Below are 22,587 nucleotides of genomic sequence, written 5' to 3' on the forward strand. Positions count from 1 at the left end.
CTGTCTCTAGCAGAAACCCAGTGTCTGCAAGATTAATAAATCGCGGGGTTCGGTCTCAGAACATCACGCAGAGTTGAGCTTAGTCTCAAATTGTAGGTACATTTTTCATATTAAGAATCTCCAAATTGTACATTTTTGTATAGGAGATACAATATTTTATGAGCAATTTAATAAAACATACATTTGCCTCCAATGGAATTCACATCTGAGTCTGGTCCGCCCCCACGAGCTTGGCTTGACTCAGAGATCAAATGTCTTCCTTCCCCCAGAGCAACTGTTGACAATTACACCTCAAATCAGCATATCCTATTCAGTAGAAAGAGTCTATTGTGTTGACTGAGGTCAGCAGACCAGGGTGCCACTCTGCATCTGATTAACATGACCATGTGATCTCCTGTGCTGTTGCTGGTAAGAGCAGGTGTCTAGGCTTCCCATGGACAGAGGCCTCTTAAACTTTTAATTTAATCAGACTGCCTTCTTGTGAGGAGTTCTGAGGAGGTGTGAGGCTTCACATTGACCAGCAAGGCTTTGAAGTTTCCAGCTAACTCAGGTTCCTTCTCAGCTCCTGAAATACCGGTCTCCTGTCAGAGTTTAGATCGCTAGTACCGGTTAGTGTCAAGCGCCGGTAATGCACCCATTTTTGGGAGCTGTCTTGAATTAATACATTTCAAAAAGGGGATTTTACTTGATAGCATATGATCCTTGCTAATATTGTATTAATGTAGATTCTGCAGTAGAGTAATGTAGAACACCCAACCAGAAGTTGGACATTAAATAAAACAGATTTTGAACAGCACCATATTCCTTTGCACTGATTTCGCTCATGGCGCTTCTGGCCCATCGCGCTCGTACTGGTGGGTGGCAGGTCAGGCGACTATTTTGGTGTGCGCAAAAACTGCGTGGTTTTCCTGGATTCTGGCGTAAATGTGGGCTTTTCAGCCATCTTGGATTTTCTAAGCCCACAGCACCAAATGTTGCAGCATAATAACTTGAACGTGGGTCGATACACCAGGTCCTTGGCAGCCCTGGTCTGAGGCTGCTCTAGTCCGTCATCCCTCTGGGCCTTGGCTGCTCTGATCCGTGCCCCTCTGGTCCTTGGCATCCCTGGTCCGAGGCTGCTCTAGTCCATCATCCCTCTGGGCCTTGGCTGCTCTTGGTCCTGGACTACTAAGGTGAGCAGCTCCTCTTGTCCACCGATCCTCTGGGCAACACCGTTACTTTTTATGTGTGTTGCTGCACTTTGAAGGACACAAATGTCCACATTTGCATGGGGTGTCCATGGGATGTCCATTAACCAGATCTTTCAAACCGTCAAAATGTATCGCAAAAGTGTTAACATTCAGCGTTATACCTTTTTCTTTCATGCTGATGGCCCTCAGACATGTGTGAAAGGCGTATGTTTTGGGGCCAGCAGATACAAACTCTATTATGTATCCTTCAGCAGCTATCTCAGAAGTTACATCCCCTAGATAATTGCTTGTGGGCGGGTTGACATTCCCATGGCGGCTGACAAAAATAATGCTATCGATATTATGGTACAGAACCCACTCTTGTAATTGTTCCATCCCAGAAAACAGTTTTAAGAGAGTGTGAGCGGTTGTGAACGTGGCTATAAATATGTTCATGTTGTCTAAAGTTGTTGGATATTCTGCGGCGTAGCGCCAGCATAGACTAGCCTTTTCATCGTCTATGAACATGGAGCTGCTCTCATCGTATGAATTATAAAATAGATAGACGTGGAGCACATCAGGGTCTGTAATGATTGTTGTGTTGGGCAAATTAACTCTTTGAGCAAACTTACTACACAACGAATTAAGGCATAGTTTTGCCAGCATCCGGCCAGCAGAATAGTCCTCATTGTGTTCTTTATGCAAGCGTAGGCCCTGATGTTCAAAATAATCATCTATGTTTGCCTGTTTAGCTTCATCGTACACACAACCGACAGGAAAGCCAGAGGCTTCCTGTTTCTGCTGTAGGAACATGCAGACATAATCACAAAAGAGATTGACGGTGATTGTTTTAAAATGCCATATTTCGTTTATGCGCCCCAAGCGATATCCCTGTTTCAAAGCTGCCTGTAGCTCGATCGTGCACCAAGTCCCTGTCAGCCATCGCTCTTCATCTGTGTGCCCAAACCCAGTCTGTTTTAGCTCGATGTATGTATGGCAGAGTGAAAACATTAGTTTACCATTGCATTTATAGGTTAACACAGGTATGTAAAGACCTTGGGTGGGTAGACCTCACACCTGATTAGACTGAAATACGGGTCTGTATCACCAAAATTCCTACAGATAATCTCGGGATGTCCCACAATATAGGGTTTACCATTATTCACAGAGGGGTATAGACTGGTAAAATCTAGGTAGTGTACTTGGTCACCCTCTTAGATGCAATGATGTAGCTTTAAAGCATTTGTGCAGCCACTGTATAACACATCTCTGGGATTTACAGGGTCAGGCAGATCCCTCTCCTTAAGAAAACGGCACACATCAAGAATATTCTGCACCATCGCATGCCACACATGTTCTCAGATACTGACGACGCAAACACCTCGGCTGGTTAAGAAAGTCTGCTTCAACATAGTGCCCATCAAAGCATTGAAACACCCAGCAGGGTAAGATTCGGGACAACCGTGATAAAAGCAGCTGTTGAATTCGTAGGCTGTTTCCACCCCCTGAAACACTGCATAGCTGTCCAACCAATATTGCCCGTAGTGTTTCTCACCACCGCCGGTTAGGGCATGTTGTATAGATATGTTTTCGGTCTTTGAGATGTATAAGAGCCATTGAATTGATACCATGAAGTAGCATTTCTCTCGACCATGGTAGGAATCCTAGACAGACCTGAGACGAACGCGTGACACCCGGGCCCTTTTGCAGGTTATTCGTTAAGCATTTGACATTCCTCTCTTAAACACAGGTGACATTGATACTGACAACTGTGCCTTTGTTCGTTTATGGAAATGTAGTGGCAGTGCTGACAGTGATGTTTAGCTCCCAGGAACCTTTTTAGATTGATTACACATAGAAATGGTTGTTGTGGTGTAAAACATACAAAGTATTTCAGGCTGTTTTAGCCATTAGCAGAAAATATCATCATAGCCCATTGTTAATGTAGAGTACCTTGATGGGTCTATCAAAATATTCCCCAAAGAGAAACAGCTGTCCAAACCCTACAGGGGTGTCTGTCGGGATCCCCAGCTCTTCGTGTACTTGCAGAGTTTATGCACGTATATCAGCGTCTGTTATGTCCTAGGGCGTGATAATGGGCCTGTGATAAAAATTTTGCAACCATCTGCGAATGGATTTTATGATGTGGCTGTGCAGAATTTTGCTCAACGTTTTATAAACACTGCCGGAACGAGGTCTGACAACTAGCGCCACGATTCTTAGAAGTGCAAAACACAGGATCTTGTTCTTACTCTGCAGAAGTCTCTGTAAATTCTCCAGAAATTCTTAGATGCAGAAAGTATCACAAGAGGATTGTCTTGTAAACAACAATCTGTTTAAACCCTTGGTCTTCATTCTTATTTGGACAAAATCATTGGGGGCCGAAGGTTTCCAAAATAAATCTGGTGAACCAATGTTCCCACAGCCTCTGTTATGACCGTTAGTCCATGCCCCAGAAAGCGCCATTGGTCCAAGTTCATGAATCTGAATTTCTCATAATGCTCCACAGCCAAAAATGTTTTATAACTTTGTTGATATGTCTGCACCCTCTGCAAATAAATTGGGGCCTCTAGATCTGTGGAGTTGGTGCCAGTGGTGTGCTAGGCCGACCACGTCTGGATATAATCAAATGGGCCTTGGCCCTTTTTCAAGTTTTAAGCTCGGTCTTTGGGGCTCCACCGAAACGAATATCCGCTCCCACTCTGAACAATCAGATTGTCTCGGACAATGTGTGCAACAATGGTTGTGTTTTTAATTTCACAAGCACCCCCGGGCCACAGGGGTATGTGTGACTGGTCAAGATTTGTTTTATTTTTTCTGATAACACTGGTTTGAGGGGAAATGTTAGTTACTAGTCATAACTCTTTGCATTTGTCTGATATGTTTGATAACAGGGCTATTCTCTGAGTGTTTTTGACAGGGGAGTAGCTGAGTTAGGGCCCACTATCACTGTAGTAAACTCACTGGGTCTCTGTGGGATAGCAGTTGCATTGTGATTTTCTGAATGTATGGGATCCTCGGGGGCTATTGTGCTGTTGTCAACCTGTGGAGACATGTCTAACGCAGTGTAAGCCCCCCCAAACCCTGTGGATGTTTCACAAAATGCATTATAAGACAAACCTGTGACTGGTGAGTTGGTCTCAACAACTGTCCCATTGACTAGCACAGTATCTGACCGCAACCCTGTGGCTTTCCCACATGTTCCTGTTGATAAGGCAATATTAACACCCCTCAAATGTTTTATTAGCATAGAAACTGCCCCTTCCATGTCTTCAAAAGCCCCCTGAACCATAGATTGTACAGTCTCCTTTTTGCAGTACAGTTTTAAACTTTTGACAAGGGCAAGCATTTTCTATTAATTTTGTTTTAAAGTAGGTTCTTTTTTTCTCTTTTGAATAGCCATGTATACACGCATGCACCCTCAGCATCATCTATGATAATAATACTAGCGCTGAGGTCATTTGAAATGTTAATGACACCAACATTGTGACCCGTCTCCACACCATGGCCACCTCCATTTTGAGTGCCTGCATTGGCACCCATACATACACCTGTTTCACAACTAATATTACTTACACCCGGCTCATGAACATCAAACACAGGAACTGAAATATCACCCATTGTTCAGTTGTAACAACAGTATCACTAGCAAGAATTGTCAGGGGGCGTTAAGATGTATTTCAATGGCTATTTCGCTGCTAGTGTGTGCTGTTGTGGAAAGCTCACGGGGGCATCGGCCTGAGGCTGAACACTTACAAACTGGTCATTCGTAATGTTTACACCCCCAACACTGTATTCTTCCCCATCATTGTGCACACAACCCTCTTGAGTACCAGCAGGAGTAATATTGATAAAGTCAGCATCGTGAGTGCCAACACTATCGATACATACACCTGTTTCACTGCCAATACTAAAAATGCCAACATCCTTAAGAAGCGCCTCAAGGCCTGTATAACAATTAGTGGACATAGTGTCTGAAAACTCCAGGGGCGGTGGTGTGCCACGAGATTGCACCCCATTCGCCTGCAAAGAGGTCATCAATGCATCTAACTCATTCAATGTGTTAATATGTATAACAGAAGTAACATCCGGTTGTACATATCCCACACTGCCCTGACACACCACCTCCACCCGCGTGTCTTCCTGAAGAGATGGTGCAAGCTCACCCTGTTGGATAAATGGAGAATGAAGAGCTAAGTTGTCAACAGGGTTCAATGATGCATTAGCTAGGTTATCTAAAATGTTGACAATGGTGCAGCTGCCAGTATTATCCTCACCTTCAAAACTAGCAACAGCTACACTCTCTGAAATTGTTAATGACACAACGCCTTTATCATCACTAATCACAAACACGCCGCTTGTGACCCCCCCCTGTGCACAGTAGCTTGCAGTGGACACGCCTTCTGCTCGGGTATAACACACCGGGTCCCTCCCTTGGGACTATTGTTCCAGAGCCGCAGTTGGGACTCACAAACCCATTCCAGTCTTAAGACATTGGGCTCCTTCTAAACAATGTGTCATAACCTTTGCTGCTTGGAGCATTTAGAATTTATATTGGCACAGCCCCACTCCCACTTCACTGCTAGTCTGGCCTGCACCTGTACACTTTTAAAGGAGATTTTCACCGCAAAACAGTGGGAGGTGTGCCTGAAGCTGCTGGTAATACAGGGACCCTGACCCCTGCCCTAATGAAAAAGGTTTGTGGGTTTAAGGATCCAGTGATATCCACCAGGGCCCTCAATCGTGCTGGGGGTGGAGGGGCAATTCCATGGACTTGGTTTGAAACTAGACCACCACCTTTGCTGCTACAGGGTTAGCAATGTGTTCTATGGGCTACCCCCGACTGCAAGGTCCTGGCAATGTTAGAACAAATGGGGGTGGCGTTCATTCGTCAGGTCATTTCCAAGATATTGGTTGTCACGGGCCAATGTGGGTACAGCACAGTGACCATACGAGCCCTCCTGAATCTCATACACTCTTCTCCCACTCATTGTGTCCCCCACTCCTGTGGTGCCCATTCCAGTGTGTGAAGAAAAACATTGTTGCACTGAGCCCATCAATCCTTCGGGCCATTTCAACAGGTTGCCCATAGCTGATCCGGCAGAAACATAACCCCATCCTCGGATTCCCAGAGCATCTGTTATTTGTTGAACCAGCTGCACATATCGCCATAGATCCAACGGGTGCCTGGTGCCCGGCTTCACAATCCACATCCAGAGACTCTGCCTGCAGCACCATCCAGTTGTTAAAGATATGTCGGTTCTAAATAGAAAAAATATATATTCAGAATAGGTCGTCTTTTATACATAACTAGTCCGCCATCAATACATGAAACAACCCCAAACATCTTGCGCCCAGTGTAACACCTCAGCACATGTCCCCATAAAAAAAGAAAAATCTGTCATGCCGGCAGTTTGTACAAAATAAAACCGTGGAATACCATTTGCGAAACAAATTGATCTCTGGCACATACTAAAATACAAGTTGACACTGGCAGCATTGTGAAGATTGCATAAAACACTGCAAAACTTAGAACTGTATTTCATCTCAGGTCTTGACATACTTCTACCTCGCAATTGTGTTTTTAAAGTACACATTTCAGTTTTAACATCTAAACATACGGGGCAACACCCTGTGCTTCCCTTGAAGACAGAGATTAGACACATTTTATTTAACTTTGTGCCACTCTGCATGCAGAATAAAATAAAATGCAATGCTTACTTGGAAGTACAAATAGAATGATTCGGCACAACCTAAAACATGCACTGGAACAGGCAATCACTACATAACACATCCACAAACATCTCAAGGAAGATGTAGCACCCTGACACTCTTAAAAATATCAACTCTAGTACATTGTTCCATGCATAGAAATATATTCCGACATGACCAACATCTATGCGCTATCCTGGCCGACGTGCAAAACCACATAGCATTCTAAGTAAACTATGTTATGTTATGTTATGTTATGTTATGTTATGTTATGTTATTTAATTTATAAAGCTTGCCAGGTACCCTAAGGCTTAAGGGACTATAACACAAAAAACAACAACTTAAACAACATAGCAAAGAGACAGAGGTACATAATCCGAGGAAGAAGGGGCAGCAAGAAATCAGAAAAAATAGCAATGTTTAAGAAAACAGGACAGTTTTTAGTCCTTTCTTAAAGACATCTGTCGATGTTATGGCTCTTAACAAGGGAGTAAGAGAGTTCCAGGACTGTGGCGCTGCCGATCCAAATGCAGCATCTCTTGATTTCTTAGTTTTAAGGTGTGGGGCCAGAAGAGTGTACGACTCATCGAATCTGAGGTTTCTGGTGTTTTTCTTAAGGGAAATGAGTTCTTTCAGATAGGCCGGCATAGAACCATGCACACATTTATGAGTGATGAGAAGCAATCTGAATGATACCCTGGCCTGAACAGGGAGCCAATGCAGGCTCCTACATGCTTCAGATACGTGGTCTCTTTTAGCAAGACGTTTGACAACTCGGACCACACCATTATGTATGACCTGGAGTCATTTACATTTACATTACATATACATTTGCGAACACGTCATTATAAGCACATAGTTGTTTAGTTTAAAAAGGCACAGCCTGTCTCAGAAAGGGCCTCTCATGGCATGAGTGAGAAAGGTTAGAAAAAGACAAAAATAATACAATAAAGTATTGAAAGACACCCCAAACTTACCTTTTGTCTTTTGTTGAAATAAACTCTAAATCAAACTACAGGCCTAGTTCCTAATCAGCAGGCTTTGCAGGGGTCCACGGGCCCACAATCATCCAGCCGAAAAGCAAGGCCACCCAGGGCAGAGTTGCAATCACCTCTTCCAAGTCACTTAGTTGCCATAGCAGGGGATCATCAGACAGGCATTCTGCCACGTGTTGACAGTACCCCTGCTGCAGTCAGAAGGGTCCTTTTAAATGGTGAAAGCACATTCCTTTTACTGGGGTTCAGTCCAATATTTTTATCAGCAGAAGTAGAGCATTCTATTTTCGGCATTCCTGTATACTGCTTCCTATAACACATAGCACCATCTAATAACTTAATTCCTGCAGATGTTTCCTGGGGGCCAGTGCCATTATTTTTATCAGCAGAAGCAGAGCATTCCATTTCCTGCATACTGCTTCCTATGTGTTATAACATCTAAAATTAAGTTTACACCTACATATACTTCCTTGGATCAATGCAATTTTTCTAATAAACAGAAGCAAAGCATGTTTTTTCCTGCATACTGCTTCCTATGTGTTATAACAACATCTAAAATTAAGTTCACTCCTACAGATGCTTCCTGTGCCGACCTTCCGTCATAAGTTAAAAATAGCCTTGCTTATGACCATTTGTTTTCGTTGGTAAACATTCTTCATGTGTACTCATACGGATGGTTTGTTTATACAGTTGGCACAAACACCCTGTATTCCGGCAATCTAAATAGAAACCCCCATCTGTGCTTTCTGCTGATGCACCTAGAATACTTCTCTATGAGTCACCACATTCCTAGGATATTCCTGGCCTTGTCATAATATAAAACCCCTGCAGTGTTGATTCACAGCTCTTTGGTGGGCCACAGTGTGAGAGAGGGATGCTGTAGACCCCTTAGCAATAATAGTTTGACTGTTGTAAGGGCTCTCGGAAGCACACTTTACTTATAAAGTCAACTGCTTTGCATTATTTACACTCTGTATCAAAGCCAGTTCATATAAGATTGGTGTACATTTTGTATATCAAAACTGAAATCAAAAAATGTGTATGTCAACATTTTCGTGTATTTTTATATAAAAAATGTAAATAAATATTTTATATCAAAATTCTTTTTTATTTTTTAAATACATTTCTATATTGAACAATATGATTTTAAATATTGTTATATACATTTCTATATGGAGAAATATTAGTTAATATGTTTTTATATACCATTCCATATAAAATATATGATCTTTAATACTGATTTGTATATATTTTGTATATTTCTATATACATTTTTATATTAGGTGGCACATGCGAGTTTGTAGCTAACATGGCTGGCTCCTCTTGAGCTCCAGGAGTGCTGTGAAGGAGGATGAGGAGGCCATCGTATGTTCTAGCCTGATGCCCAGAGTACCGACTGGCCGACGATGAGCAGGAAGGGGTTGTGTGTTGGCCGGTCGAATCTGGGACTAAATTATTACAGCCCCGCTGTGAATCGACGGGTGGCGAGGGGTCCCCTCTCCCTTCACCCTGCTTGGTGCCATGTCTGCTGGGTGCCAGAGGAAAAGATGCAGCAGCTGTGCACAGGCCGCGTAGTGGCTCGGAGGCTGGCCTGGGCTCCCCACACAGAACCCAGGTGATGGCAAGGGCGGCTGAACAGCGGATGAGCTACTGCTACGAAATTCAGTGAGGCATACCTACCTGGTGCTTGGCGGTCACTGGTTTGTCTTCTGGAGGCCACCAAAGAAGCAGCTGAGGATCGCCAGTGGGAGCCATGGAGTACTGGGGGCTGTGTGCTGATGGCCAAAGCAATAAGAAGCAGGGCCATCTGCAATTCACACAAAAAGAAGGCCTAGCATTGTGTGAAGGTACAATGGCGACCCCAAAGCCAAGTGGTAAAGAGGTGGGGATGCCGCCAGCTTCGAAGGGGCCCAAGCCCGGAGAAACAACTGACCCACCCTCAGAGCTGAGTCTAGGACTGGCAGAAATGAAGAGCGGCTTTGCTTTGGTGAACATCAAGCTGGATGGAAAGGAATATTAAATGGACTGCATGCAAGATAGGATTGAGAAGGAGAGCAGTTGCATCCATGAAACAGAACATAGGGCAGAGTGCTGGAGGATACACGTAACAAGGTGACCCAGGGTGTCAAGGATTACAGAACGAGGTGAGAGAGATCTGAGACAATAACAAAGACCTTGAAGCAAGATCTAGGTGGAACAACATCAGAGTGGTCGGCATCATGGAGACGTTAACAGCAAAGAATATGGAGGTGTTTATGGAACCCTTTATCAAGGGGGTGCTGCAAGACTTGCCATTATCTCGCCAGCTTCTCATTGAGAGAGCTCAATAGATTTTGACAAGAAAACCCAGACAGGGGCCAGTAATAGCTGGTATGCTAAACTATCATGACAGCAACATTATCCTGCTTGGAGCTCGTGAACTGGGTGAGCTACAATATAAAGACGCCTTTCTATCAAGATTTTACTCCATCAGTTCAGAAGGCGTGACTCTCCTTCTTGGCTGTCAAAATATTATTGAGAGAGTGGACTGCAATATGCAATATTATATCCATGTAAGCTACGAGTGATTCATGAATAAAAATAACTTTTTCACGGGTCTGTCTGAAGTTATTACTTTTGGTGAGTCTCATCCTAAGTCCTAGGAAAGGAGAGGCTCCGGTCGGTGGCCCCTGGAACACTGAACTCGGTGAGATTGGTGCCACAACTGAAACTCGAGTGAACAATGTGTTAAGCCCAGATGTGATTGTAAGACCCTGCCATAAATATGTACTGGAACTCTTGAGCAAGGCATGATGTCAACGTTATACTGTAGGGGGGTCATCTTATTGTCCTTCTGCAAATGTCACTAGACAGATCGGCGGAGGACAGCCTGTTCTTTACATCAAGCTGCTAATATGGTGGGCAAGAGTATGTCTGCATTGGGATTGACGGATGTCTGTCGCGTGCTTCACCCAGCGTTGAAGGAGGTTTCCTTTCATTCCTCAGTACATGGTATGTCATCGCGACTACTGCTTGCTGGCCCACTTTTGATGTGTATGACAATGGATTGCTCGCTTCTTCCGACAACTCTTTCGGATCACTCTCCTGTTCAGTAGTCATTGGATATGGGGTGGGAAGCTGTGCCTAGATCCATTGCAGATTTAAGGCTGCGGCTTAATCGGATATAGTGTTTCGCAGTGAGGTATTTGATGTTATACATTCGTACTTCGAAGACAACATGGGCTTGGTAAGCTCAATGGCCTCCATTTGGGAGGCATTTTGAGGTGGTTCTTTGTGGTAGATGCATGTCTTTGGAGTTTGGTGTGTTGAAAATGATTAGGAGACAGCTATCAGACCTGGAAGGGGAAACAAAGACTACTGAGATTGCCCTGTTGGCTGCTGATAATGTGGCGGCTAGGGCAGAGTTGCGGGTAGCTATGGGCAGGGTCTTGCTCATTGTGAGGTTAAATAGCTAGCACACCCTGCCATAGCACGCCACTATGGTGAGGAGGGGCGACCAGGTCATCTAATGGCAGCTATGGTGCGACAAGAGAGAGGGACCCAAGTCATTGCAGCAATAAGCACGTTGGATCCACATGTATTGGCTGAGTCTGATGCTATCTTCGGCACTTTTCTGCAATATTTTGAAGAAGTGTATGCATCAAGGGGCTCATTGGCCACAGGTGATTTGGTTGAGACCTAGAGGAGGTGGCATTGCCAAGGTTAAGCTCAAGTCAAGTGTTGGCTAAGCTGATTACAGAGTATTATATTCTAGCAGCGGCGCATGCACCTCCCTCAACTAAAGCTTCTGGGTCAGACAGCAGATTTTTATAAGGAGCTGGGACAGGAGGTTGTGAAATTTGTGGTGCGTGTTTGGGAAGAGGCTATGATTTTGTGTCAGCTGACCCCTTCAATGCATGAGGTTGTGGTGATTTTGCTTTTGAAGGAAGGAAAGAACCTTTTAGATTGTGTTTCATACCGTCCGATATCTCTTATTAATTTAGATACCAAAATCATTGCTAAAATCCTGGCGGACAGACTACTACCGTTTGTTTCAGAGTTAGTCCACTTGGATCATTCTGGTTTTATTCCAGAGAGATCAACTTCATCGAACCTCCTTAGGCTCTTTTCTATATTGGCTCAAATTGACCCCAAGGTGCAGGCAGTTGCAGCCTTACTTGATATGGAAAAGGCATTTGACTCCGTTGAGTGGGACTACCTCTTTGAGGTATTGAATGCTGTGGGGCTCCCGGTGTACTTTCTCTCAGTGGTGCGACTTCTATACTCTGGTGCAATGGCTAAGATTGGCCTGTTCGGGAAGTGTTCTGAGGTGTTTCCCTTGGGTCGAGGTACTAGGCATGGCTACCCATTGTCACTACTTTTGCACCCACAAAAGAACCGCTAGCAGCCAGGTTGCAGAAGTTCCACCATGCTCACGGGCTGGGAATAGAAGGGACTAGAGAACTGGTGTCACTATATGCAGAAAATACCATATTATACTTTATGGACCCAGGGGATAATTTGTAGTATTTGTCACAAGAGGTTGTGGTTTTTGGTCGGTATTCGGAGCTCTGTGTGAATAGGTCCAAATCCATTTTCTTTCCGCTTAATTACGTCATGGTGAAGCCGGTGGAGTTTGGGGGTTTCAAGTGGGAGCAGTTTTCTGTTAAGAATTTGGGTGTAAAGGTGAGTAGGAACTCCTGCACTCTGCTGGCGGATAAACATTTAACATACTTGAAGGCCCTGAGGAATAAAGTGGATAGCTTGTGTACGCTACCCCTGCCCTTGCTGGGTAGGGTTGCTATTGCTAAGATGGTCATCATACCTAAATTGCTGTACATGTTTCAAAACATTCCTGTGTGGCCGGGTGCAGCCTTTTTTTGCGGATTTGAAGACACTGTTGGTGAGGCTGGTGTAGCACCCAAGATTCCCAAAATTAGTTTGGACACCTTGTCCCGCCCGTGGGTCCGGGGTGGTATATGCATGCCTGATGCGGAACTGTACTTTCTAACAGCACAGGTGCATTTTGTTTCCTGTTGGATGTCGGGATCCCTGGCGTACCCACATGTGCGTATTGAAAAATGCTCAGTGTGTCCCTATGCGATCCAGGGAGTTCTGGTGTCAAGGAAGGTTGCTGATAGGTGCTAATTTGATCCGGTTGCTTGCAAAGTGCATGCATGGAATAATATTCTTTAGAGGTTGGGTGTAGACAGCCTGTATGACCCAAGGCTCCAGCTTTTCAAGGTTGAATGCCTTAAACATACCTGTGATGAGAAAAAAAGAGGAGGTGAGGCGCGCACTCCACTTCCTGGCCAATATACTACTTAAAGAAAGGAAAAATATATAACTGGGTTAAATCCCAAAAGTGTCCAATTCACTGGGTTAGATCCCAATTGTTGCCAAAATGTTCACCCGGCTGGATCCCTTCTGCTGCATTTGTGCTGCTGTTCTCCTCCTCCTAGCGCTTTCGTGTCCCAACACTCTTCAGGGAAACTGTGTTGCCTTGCTTTTCAGGTGAATCCAATTAAATTGCTAATGCAGTCTCTAAGAATTATGGGAGCTGTAGTGAAAACATTTTGTTCAGTTCAGGTGACCAAGAAAGACTCCCCTCCAGGAGCACACATCCTACCCTTAGCAGGGGGAGGGGGGAAATCCATAACTATGGTTCTCCACTGTAGGGCAAATTATCCCCGGTGCTGCAGCCTCTGGAGTCCGGATCTCCACAAATTACATGTAAAAAAGAGGGGTAGTTCAGGTAGTATATTGGCCAGGAAATGGAGTGCGCGCCTCACCCCCTCTTTTTTACATGTAATTTGTGGAGATCCGGACTCCAGAGGCTGCAGCACCGGGGATAATTTGCCCTACAGTGGAGAACCATAGTTATGGTTTTCCCCCCTCGCCCTGCTAAGGGGAAGATTTGTGCTCCTGGAGGGGAGTCTTTCCTTGGTCACTTGAACTGAACAAAACGTTTCCACTACAGCTACCATAATCATTAGAGACTGCATTAGCAATTTAATTGGATTCACCTGAAAAGCAAGGCAAAACAGCCTCCCTGAAGAGTGTTGGGACACGAAAGCGCTAAGAGGAGGAGAACAGCAGCACAAATGCAGCAGAAGGGATCCAACCCTGTGAACATTTTGCCAACAATTGGGATCTAACCCAGTGAATTGGACACTTTTGTGATTTAACCCAGTTATATATATTTTTTCTTTCTTCAGGTAGTATATTGGCCAGGAATTGGAGTGCGCGCCTCACCCCCTCTTTTTTACATACCTGTGATGAGGCCCTAATGAATGAATGGAGAGGGGTGGGGGTAGGTACTATGGCTGATCTGTATCCCGATGGGGAGTTTGTCTTGCAAGAATGGTATATGGCCAAGATGGGTGGTGGTTTCCAGAGAAGACTTCAACATTTCCGCATGAGGGTTGCTTTTAAAGCATGGTACCCTATGTTTCCAAACTCTCCCCCGCTGTTCCGACTCCTACAGCACCTCCTTAATTCAGCCTCTGCGAAGTGGCTGATGTCTTCCATTTATGGGATGGTACAACGAGAGTCTCCCCAAGTGCTGTTGAAATGTAGAAAACATTGGGAAAATTATGCTGGAGTTAAATTTACTGATAGGCAGTGGGCGACGCTGTGCATTCCAATTGATTCGGCTTAATACTCTCCATAGGCTATACCTTGCCCACCATGTTTTATTTTATTCGACGAAGAGTGACAAATGTCTGTGTTGTCAAGGGCACTTAGCTGACTTCCACCACATGTTGTGGTCATGCCCTCAGTTACAGGAATTCTGGGAGGGGGTGACAGGTATCCTCTCAAGTATGTTGGCCTGTGACACTCCTCTTAACTTCTGTGCTGCATGTTTGGGTGGTTCCTGTAGGCCTCGGTGCTGGACGAAGGCTTTTGTCTACTAGTATGATAGTGGTCCTGAAATGTATACTGATGCGTTGTACCAACCGGGTTCCGCTTACTACCTGGGCATGGTTGGATGATCTGATTAGGCTAAGTGATCTCGATAAGGAATACAGACTCCTTTGTGGGCTGTGGACAAGGCCTAAAAACATACGGATCCCTCTTGTGACTTATCTTCTGCCTCAGTGCGCGGACTTGGCGTCCTCAGACTGAGGATCAATATTGTTGCTGCATACCTCGCGCAACAGCCCACACTGTAATATTGTTGTGTCTGGTATAATGTTCGGCTGCGCCCATCATCATTAGCTGTATTGGTTTTTTTGAGTGAGTGAGACAACAATTTATAGCTGAAGGGTTAGACAGCAATAATACCCTCTGTATATTAGCTCCAGCTAATAAACTGAAATGCTGTCTATTAAATACATGCTCATTAGTAAAGCATTCCACTGAAATAGCTGATTATATTTATGAACGAAAGCTTCATGATTTATTTCTGACAGAAAACTGGATATATGAGGCTACACAGTATGCTATGGCATTGGCTATGCCTCCTACCTACTCCTCACTTCGTAGTGATTGGGAAGAGGGTGGGGAGCAGTTGCTTTCCTATTTAAACAAACCTTGAGGTTTTATACCTCTAGCATTCCAGAAATTGATAACTGAGAAGCAATGCTACTAAAGCTCAATATCAATCCTACTAACTCTTTGAGTATTTTACTACTCTATCGCCCTCCAAGATTAACACCTATGTTTGAAGAACAACTTTTGGCTCTTATAGGCAGTGTATCAAAAGACACCATGGCTTTTATTATTTTAGGAGATTTTAATTTATGGGAAAATAACTCATTAGATCAAGAAGTCCTGGCCCTGAAGACCTGCCTGGAATCCATTGGGTTTACGCAATTAGTTTTATCTGCTACCCATAGCAAAGGTAATACCTTGAATTGACTTTTAATTAAAAATGTGAAAGCCACTATTACTTCGGTTCAACAGTGTGCCTGGTCAGACCATTCATGTGTGTGTTTTGATCTTTATCTGTCTCCCTTTCAGAACATGGGGAACCTGTTGCATAGTGCACGTATTCACTGCGTTTTTTACTAGTTAAGTTTCTTTAAAAAGTAACACGAAGGTTGTGCTGCAATAGTAGAGGAGCCGGTGGCTTCCCTAAACCACATATCCATTTAATGCAATCATGTGGTTTTTCCTCTTATGTTCCGCACTCAACATCTTACTTAATTAAGAAAAAGCTTAATGCTTAAATGCTCGAGCGTCAAAGGTTATCCGCTTTCTATGCAGTCTTGAAATACCGGCAAAGGGCAGTTAGTTCTGCATTACTTTTGCATTTGGCAGTGAACTTTGCATGAATTCTATTTCCAAAAAACGATCTAAATAATTTTTTTCAATGTATAACCATTTCATCCAATTTTGACTGCTCCAAAATAAATATTGTCACACAGGCAAAACTGCTTGCAATAATTATTTTTTCTTAATTAAATAAGATATTGGAAATATAGTGTTGAGTGCGGAACAGAAGAGGAAAAACCACAGTAGTCCTTTTCAGAACACACTGTTACGCTCACCTGGTCTCTGCAGAGGCGTTGGGGCACGGTTGCAGCCCTCCCTGAACTTGAATCACCCCCTTCAGGCCTCTCCCTCAGTAGAAAAGCTGTGAGCGGTGGTACGTGGTGATACTGCTCCTACGTGGAGATAACAGTGTGTGAATGTGCCAATCTGTGATTGTTGTACCTCTCGAACCCTTCACCCCAAAGTACAGTTTCTGTGAGCATACGCCGGCCCATAAAGCTCACCTATGAATTAGGGAAGATAAGCTCTCCATCCCCCTACTTCTGGCAGGGGTGCGTTGAATGGGATCTAGTTCCTTCACTGATCCTTGATAAGGATTAGTCCAGTCCAGCTGCGACTATGCTTCTCCTTATGATTGGTAAGTCTTTCTTGAGCTCTTGTGATGCTGTTCGTTCTGTTTAATGTCTTTATATGTTGCTCCTATTTATGACCGCAATAATGTCTCTTCTGTTTTCTTCCCTTAGATGGAAATGCGGCCTCAATGCAGCTGTGAGACGCGAGACGCGGCCGGATGGAAGATGGATGCTACCGCAATGCTCGACAGCAGGTAAATGATGGTTTAAGGGAAAGCACTAAGTATGGCGAACCACAACCTTAAACTGACTGTTTTTTCGATGTCTAACCTTGTCTTCTGTTTTTCCTTGCAGGTGCGGCTGTCGATGATGGAGCGTGTCATGCTGCGGTGCCAAGGTGAAGATTTCGGCTTTTCCGGAAAGTGTAAAAATTAATACAGAGATGTACAGGTAAGAACAGCTTCCCCCAGTTGGTAAGTATGCTGGCAGGAAGCAGGATGTCAAGGAAGCAGGATCCTCAAAGGTAAGTCTGACCTCAGGCGACAGTGAGTGTTACGCTGCTTGAAAGTACAGAATAACGCAAAGCGTCTGTCTTGAGGATCGGGGCAGTTTATATAGCTGAAATCGTGGGCACGCCCATTAGGGCCGGCTTAACAGCCACACCCTGCCACTCCTAGAGAGTGAACACGTGCAAAGGCAATCCATTAGCAGCCAGACCCAAGAATACATTTGGGGCTGCCTAATGGATGGAATGTTCAAGGTTAATACATCCTGCTTAATGGATGGAATGTTCAAGGTTAATGCATCTGAAGTGCAATGTCCATAATAAAAGCTTTTTGGTGTTAAATGAATGTTCTTGTTTACTTTTGTTCATGAGCCTGGCGCCAAAGGCGCCAGGAAAGTGTCCACTCAGGTCTCCTGTGCATGTGACCCCTGCATGCCTCTGCCCCTGGCTTCATGACCATGACACACGCTTGTGAAGGAAACCAGACGACTAGTGCTCTCCCGAAATCGTAAGAACGTGACCAGAGAGGCTTTCAGAGCTCAAGTGATACCATTGCTACCCTAATTTTAAAACCTGGTATCACTTGAAGAGTACACTGAGGGCCTCATTACGAGGTGGGCAGTAAGGGGTTAACAGTGCTGGTAAAGGCGTTGGAGCCGTTAACCCCTTACCGCCCTATTACGAGGTCTGCTCATGGGACCCGCTAAGGATGCCTGATTTTACCAGGCGTCCTTAGCGGGTCCCGCGAGCAGACCAGCATGCTAACAACGGGCCCGTCATTAACAAGCCCATTGTTAGCATACTCCCCATTCCCATTGGGCCCTATGGGGGCACAAATGGGAAGGGGGATGGTCCGGGTTCCCTGAATGGCGAAATACCGGTTCTCCAAGGTCAGAATGGCCCGGTATTTCCCCATTCAGGGAACCCGGACCCGAGTTTGGAGGCAGCCATACCCTTATTAAGGGCATGGCTGCCTCCAAACTCGTAATGATGCCCTGAGTCTTTTAGAAAAGCGACAAATCAAGTCAATAGGGCCTCATTACGAGTTTGGAGCAAAAAAATCTGGCATTACCGGTATGCCGGTATGAACGTGTCCGGGTAGCTTTGATGCCGCAAGCTGTGGCTGATTATGAGTCCTCATGCATGCATGTACCGGCATGCTGGTAAGGACCTGTTAAACAGTAATTATATAGTCCCTCCTATATATTTATATTGGTCTAAGCCTAGTCGCTCTACATGAAAACCAGTGTTGCAAAGTTCCGATTTTGAGTTGACTTCGCCGCCATTTTAAGATTCATCCGCCATTTTGATTTCTACCTGTATGCTTCTTCGTTCTAAAATAGTGGACTATGTTTTCTACTTGCAACTAGACTTCCTGACCTTTGAGTTCTGTTAATGTTTAGACTGTCCAAGAGCCAACTGTTTAGACTAGGCAATGAGGCCTTGCACTGCAATTGAACTGTTGTTTAAGTGTTGTTTGCGCTCACAAGACTCATCCGTGAATACACATTGAGGACAATGTAGAACAAACCTCGAGCGTAGACACAGGCCGAACTACATTGTGCAGGAATATTGAACAAGGCTTAATGCAGGATTTGAGAACATACATCACCATTGTATCTCTGTGGAAATGCAAACCTATGTAATCCCTTGTATAATATTGCATGATCTGTATGTGAACTAGGCACGATCTCTAGACCATAAATTATTAACGTGAAGAGAGGCTGGACAATATTTCAAAAAATTGTATAAAAGCACAAATATTTAGACGTCTAGCACTCTCTCACCTCTCTCTGTCGGTCAGGTACACATTGTGGGGTGTTGAGTGCCAGATAGCTATCTGTGTTGCTTTGTAAAACTGTACAGTAATAAAAGATCTGTGAATCTTTCTAGCCCGTGATTGGTTTATTTCCTTTGTGTTACTGAGCCTCAATATTTCCTTGTGCTTACAGACCCACAAACCCCCTGATAGCGGCATCATGAAACCCGCTGATACCTCCTCCTCCATTGTCATCCCCTAAATAATGGTACCGCTAATAACATTAGCGTTATTACCGGGTCCGTAAATACCAGAACCAGAAGTAACATCATCGTGCAGGAATTGGAAATGCTCCGGCGGCCATCTTGCAATCCATTGCAATCCTTGATAGACAGGACCTGTTCTGGCAAAATACCATAAACACCTTGAAGAAGATGTCTAAAGCCACCCAGAAAGGCGCTCCCCGCCAGCGCAAGGCAAGATTTAGTGACGAAGAACTAAATATGTTGGCTGACACTTTAGTGGAGCAGGCAGATGTGGTATTCTCAGCAGACCTGAGGTGTCTGGCACGGCTCCGGAAGAAGCAGTTTTGGGAGGATGTGGCACGGAAGGTCAGTGCGGTTGGCACCTCTGCACGCACCATGAAGGACTGTAAAAAGAGGTGGGACGATGTACGCCTACGAGTAAAAAACATCCTGTCGGCAAATCGCAGCCATGGGCAGGCAACAGGCGGCAGGGCCCACTCCCCCATAAAGCTTGCAAGGTGGGAAGAGACCTGCAGCTCCACAATAGACATGGAGGGTATCGAAGGAGTTGGTGTAGCAGAGTTTGGAGTACCATCATCGGCTGATGAAGTTGAGTGTCCCCACAAACAACTGACATCCAAAGTACAATGTCGGCCAACAAATATAATAGTGATGCAAGCCAATGCAAGGCCCATCATTCACGCATGCACATATTCCTGTCTAGATGCTGGCCCCACAACTGTCACATCAACATGCATGCTGCATGCTGCACCCATACCCAAAACACACCTGACACACAGATAAACAGCATGCGTCACACTGCACGCAAGCCATAACACATCTGTAGGCCCCACAGCAGACACCACGGCAAACATATTAAAACCTGAGGGATGCCAATTCCACCCCCCCTAATATTGCATTCACCCTGTCTGCTACAACAACACGCATGCAATGATCTACATGGCACAAACTGCACAGACACCAATGCATGCATGATGCAAGTACTACCATCACTGATGCCCTGCCTCTCTCTGTCCCTCACAGACTTGGATGCATGACGGAACACAGTTGGCTGCCACTAGTTCTTTCGGGGAAGCAGCTTTATCTGCTCCCCATAGTGGCGATGAGGAATTGGGCAATGGTGAGGAGCACACTCACGAGGGAGGCACCTTGTCTGAGGATGCCGTGCAAACCCCAAACCCCCAGGTCACTCTACAGATCACCCCACAGGGCACCCCACAGGGCACCCCACAGGGAACCCCTCAGCCTGAGTCTGGAAGCGAGGGCACACATGCGGGGTGGCCCCGATCTGAGAACAGCCCCGTATTGGCCACATCAGCAAATGAACCATCCACCTCCACAGCGATATGGGACATTGAGGGGTGTATGACACAGATGGAGTTGGGGGGAGGGTGGAGGAGGGAGAGGGTGTGTGGGGGTGCAGGGCCGTGGGACGAAGGTATGTGTGTGAGGTGAAGGGTCTATGCACATTGTAATCATTACCTGCTAAATACACCTGTTGTGTAAAAAAACAAACACATGACTGGACATTGCTTATTGGGTGTGTGTGAATATATTGCATTACAGTGCACAGTATATATCTACCCCCACACTCAGTGCCCAGAGTCCCACATCCATGGTACCCTCTGCATCCATGTACATTTGAAAAATTGGTCTATCACAGACTCGCGAACAGCACGTCCCCCATGTGCATCGCCACCTGGCAGATGTGCAACACCTTCTCCTTCCTCATCCTCACCCGGTGGTTGCTGGTCAATGTTAGGCACCAGAGGTACATTCCGATGGATGCATATGTTGTGCAGCATGGCACATACCATGATGATCTCGCCCACCTTCTCAGGCCCGTACACGAGTGCCCCACCAGACCTGCTGAGGCAGCGAAACCGTGCCTTCAGCAGGCAGAAGGTCTGCTCGATCACGACACAGGTACATGTCTGAGCCCGATTGAAGTACTCTTCCTGCCTGTTCTGTGGATTTCTGACAGGGGTGAGGAGCCATGGCTTCAGGGGATAGCCTGCATCACCTGCATGGGACCACAATAAGGTATGTGTGGGGGTAATTCTTCAATTCCATCTGTTCTCAGCCTGTACATTGTTCATGTTCATATGCAGGATATTTCCGATGGCAGCCATTAATTAAACATATGCACCACTATCTGACCTGTTCACAACTTGCCAAACCATGGTGATAGGCATGTGTGACATACAGGACTGAGGGGACTTGACATCAGACTCACCACTCCCCCAGATGGAGTGAGAGGGACCATGATGTACTCACATGTGAGGGATGTGTGGCAGGTGATGTGACCAAATTCATGTAGCCCAATGTTTAATGATATAGGCTGATATGCACCAGGTTACATTTTGTTTGGAGTCTCATGCTTGCAGATATTTGATGATGCCATGCACATGTCCCTACAAGTCTGCACACCTGTAATAATGCAACAATGTGTTAGGTGATATGGTCCGCAAGTGTAGGGATGCGTTCTTTTGATGATGTAGACTGTCCACTGCTGGTATGCTTGCATGCTGGTACTTATGTGCAGTGGATGTTTAGCACTCCAATCGCACTCATATAGGTGATGTTGAATACTTGATGGGTTGGATTTCTAGCAGTCTTGTCACAAGTAGATTATTGCGTTGGCATTCATCTACACATTTTGCCATGGTGGTATGCGTTGTCCCTGTGGTGGAGGGCCAATGGTAGTGGATTCCCTGAGCGGGATTTGATTCCACGCACTCATGGATGCATGACCTGTGAGGTGCTTCGATGCAGTCTTATATATTATGCTTTGTGACTGCATGTTAGTGCATAGTGGTGCTATGGGTATGGTCTGATGATGTGCAGGGGACATGATGAGGGTTGTGCACTGCCTGAGAGTTTGACATTTTGACATTGATGTGCGGCCAGAGTATGTCGGCATACATTGTCAGTGTCATGTTCAGGTTGGGATGATTAGGGGTGCAGTGTTTGCCAGCATGGACAGTGTCCAGTCAACACCACAATCACACCCATGGGCCAGAGGACAGACAGGTAGCATATGCATGTCTCCTCCCCCCAAACACACCCAGGTTGCATATGCATGTCTCACCCCCACCCAAACACTACCATGGGCCTGTGAGCAGACTTACCCAGCAACCAGGCACATCGTGCAGCATGTCGCTCCATCTATCGGGGTAGCGAGGAGTTCCGCAGCACGATTGCACCGTGCGTTGATCCGGGGAATCGGGCACAGCAATGTGTGATCATCTTGCTGGTGCCACATACCATCTGCACATTGATGTAATGGTATAGCTTGCGATTGCGGTAGACCACCTCCATAGTATGCGGGACCACCAACTCCACGTGGGTGCAGGTGAGGGCACCGATGCAATTTGACATGCCTTCCTGTGCATGAAAACCAATGTTTG

The sequence above is a fragment of the Ambystoma mexicanum genome, chromosome 2p, assembly GCF_040938575.1.
Source record: "Ambystoma mexicanum isolate Mex_15411 chromosome 2p, UKY_AmexF1_1, whole genome shotgun sequence".
NCBI classification, from domain to species: domain Eukaryota; kingdom Metazoa; phylum Chordata; class Amphibia; order Caudata; family Ambystomatidae; genus Ambystoma; species Ambystoma mexicanum.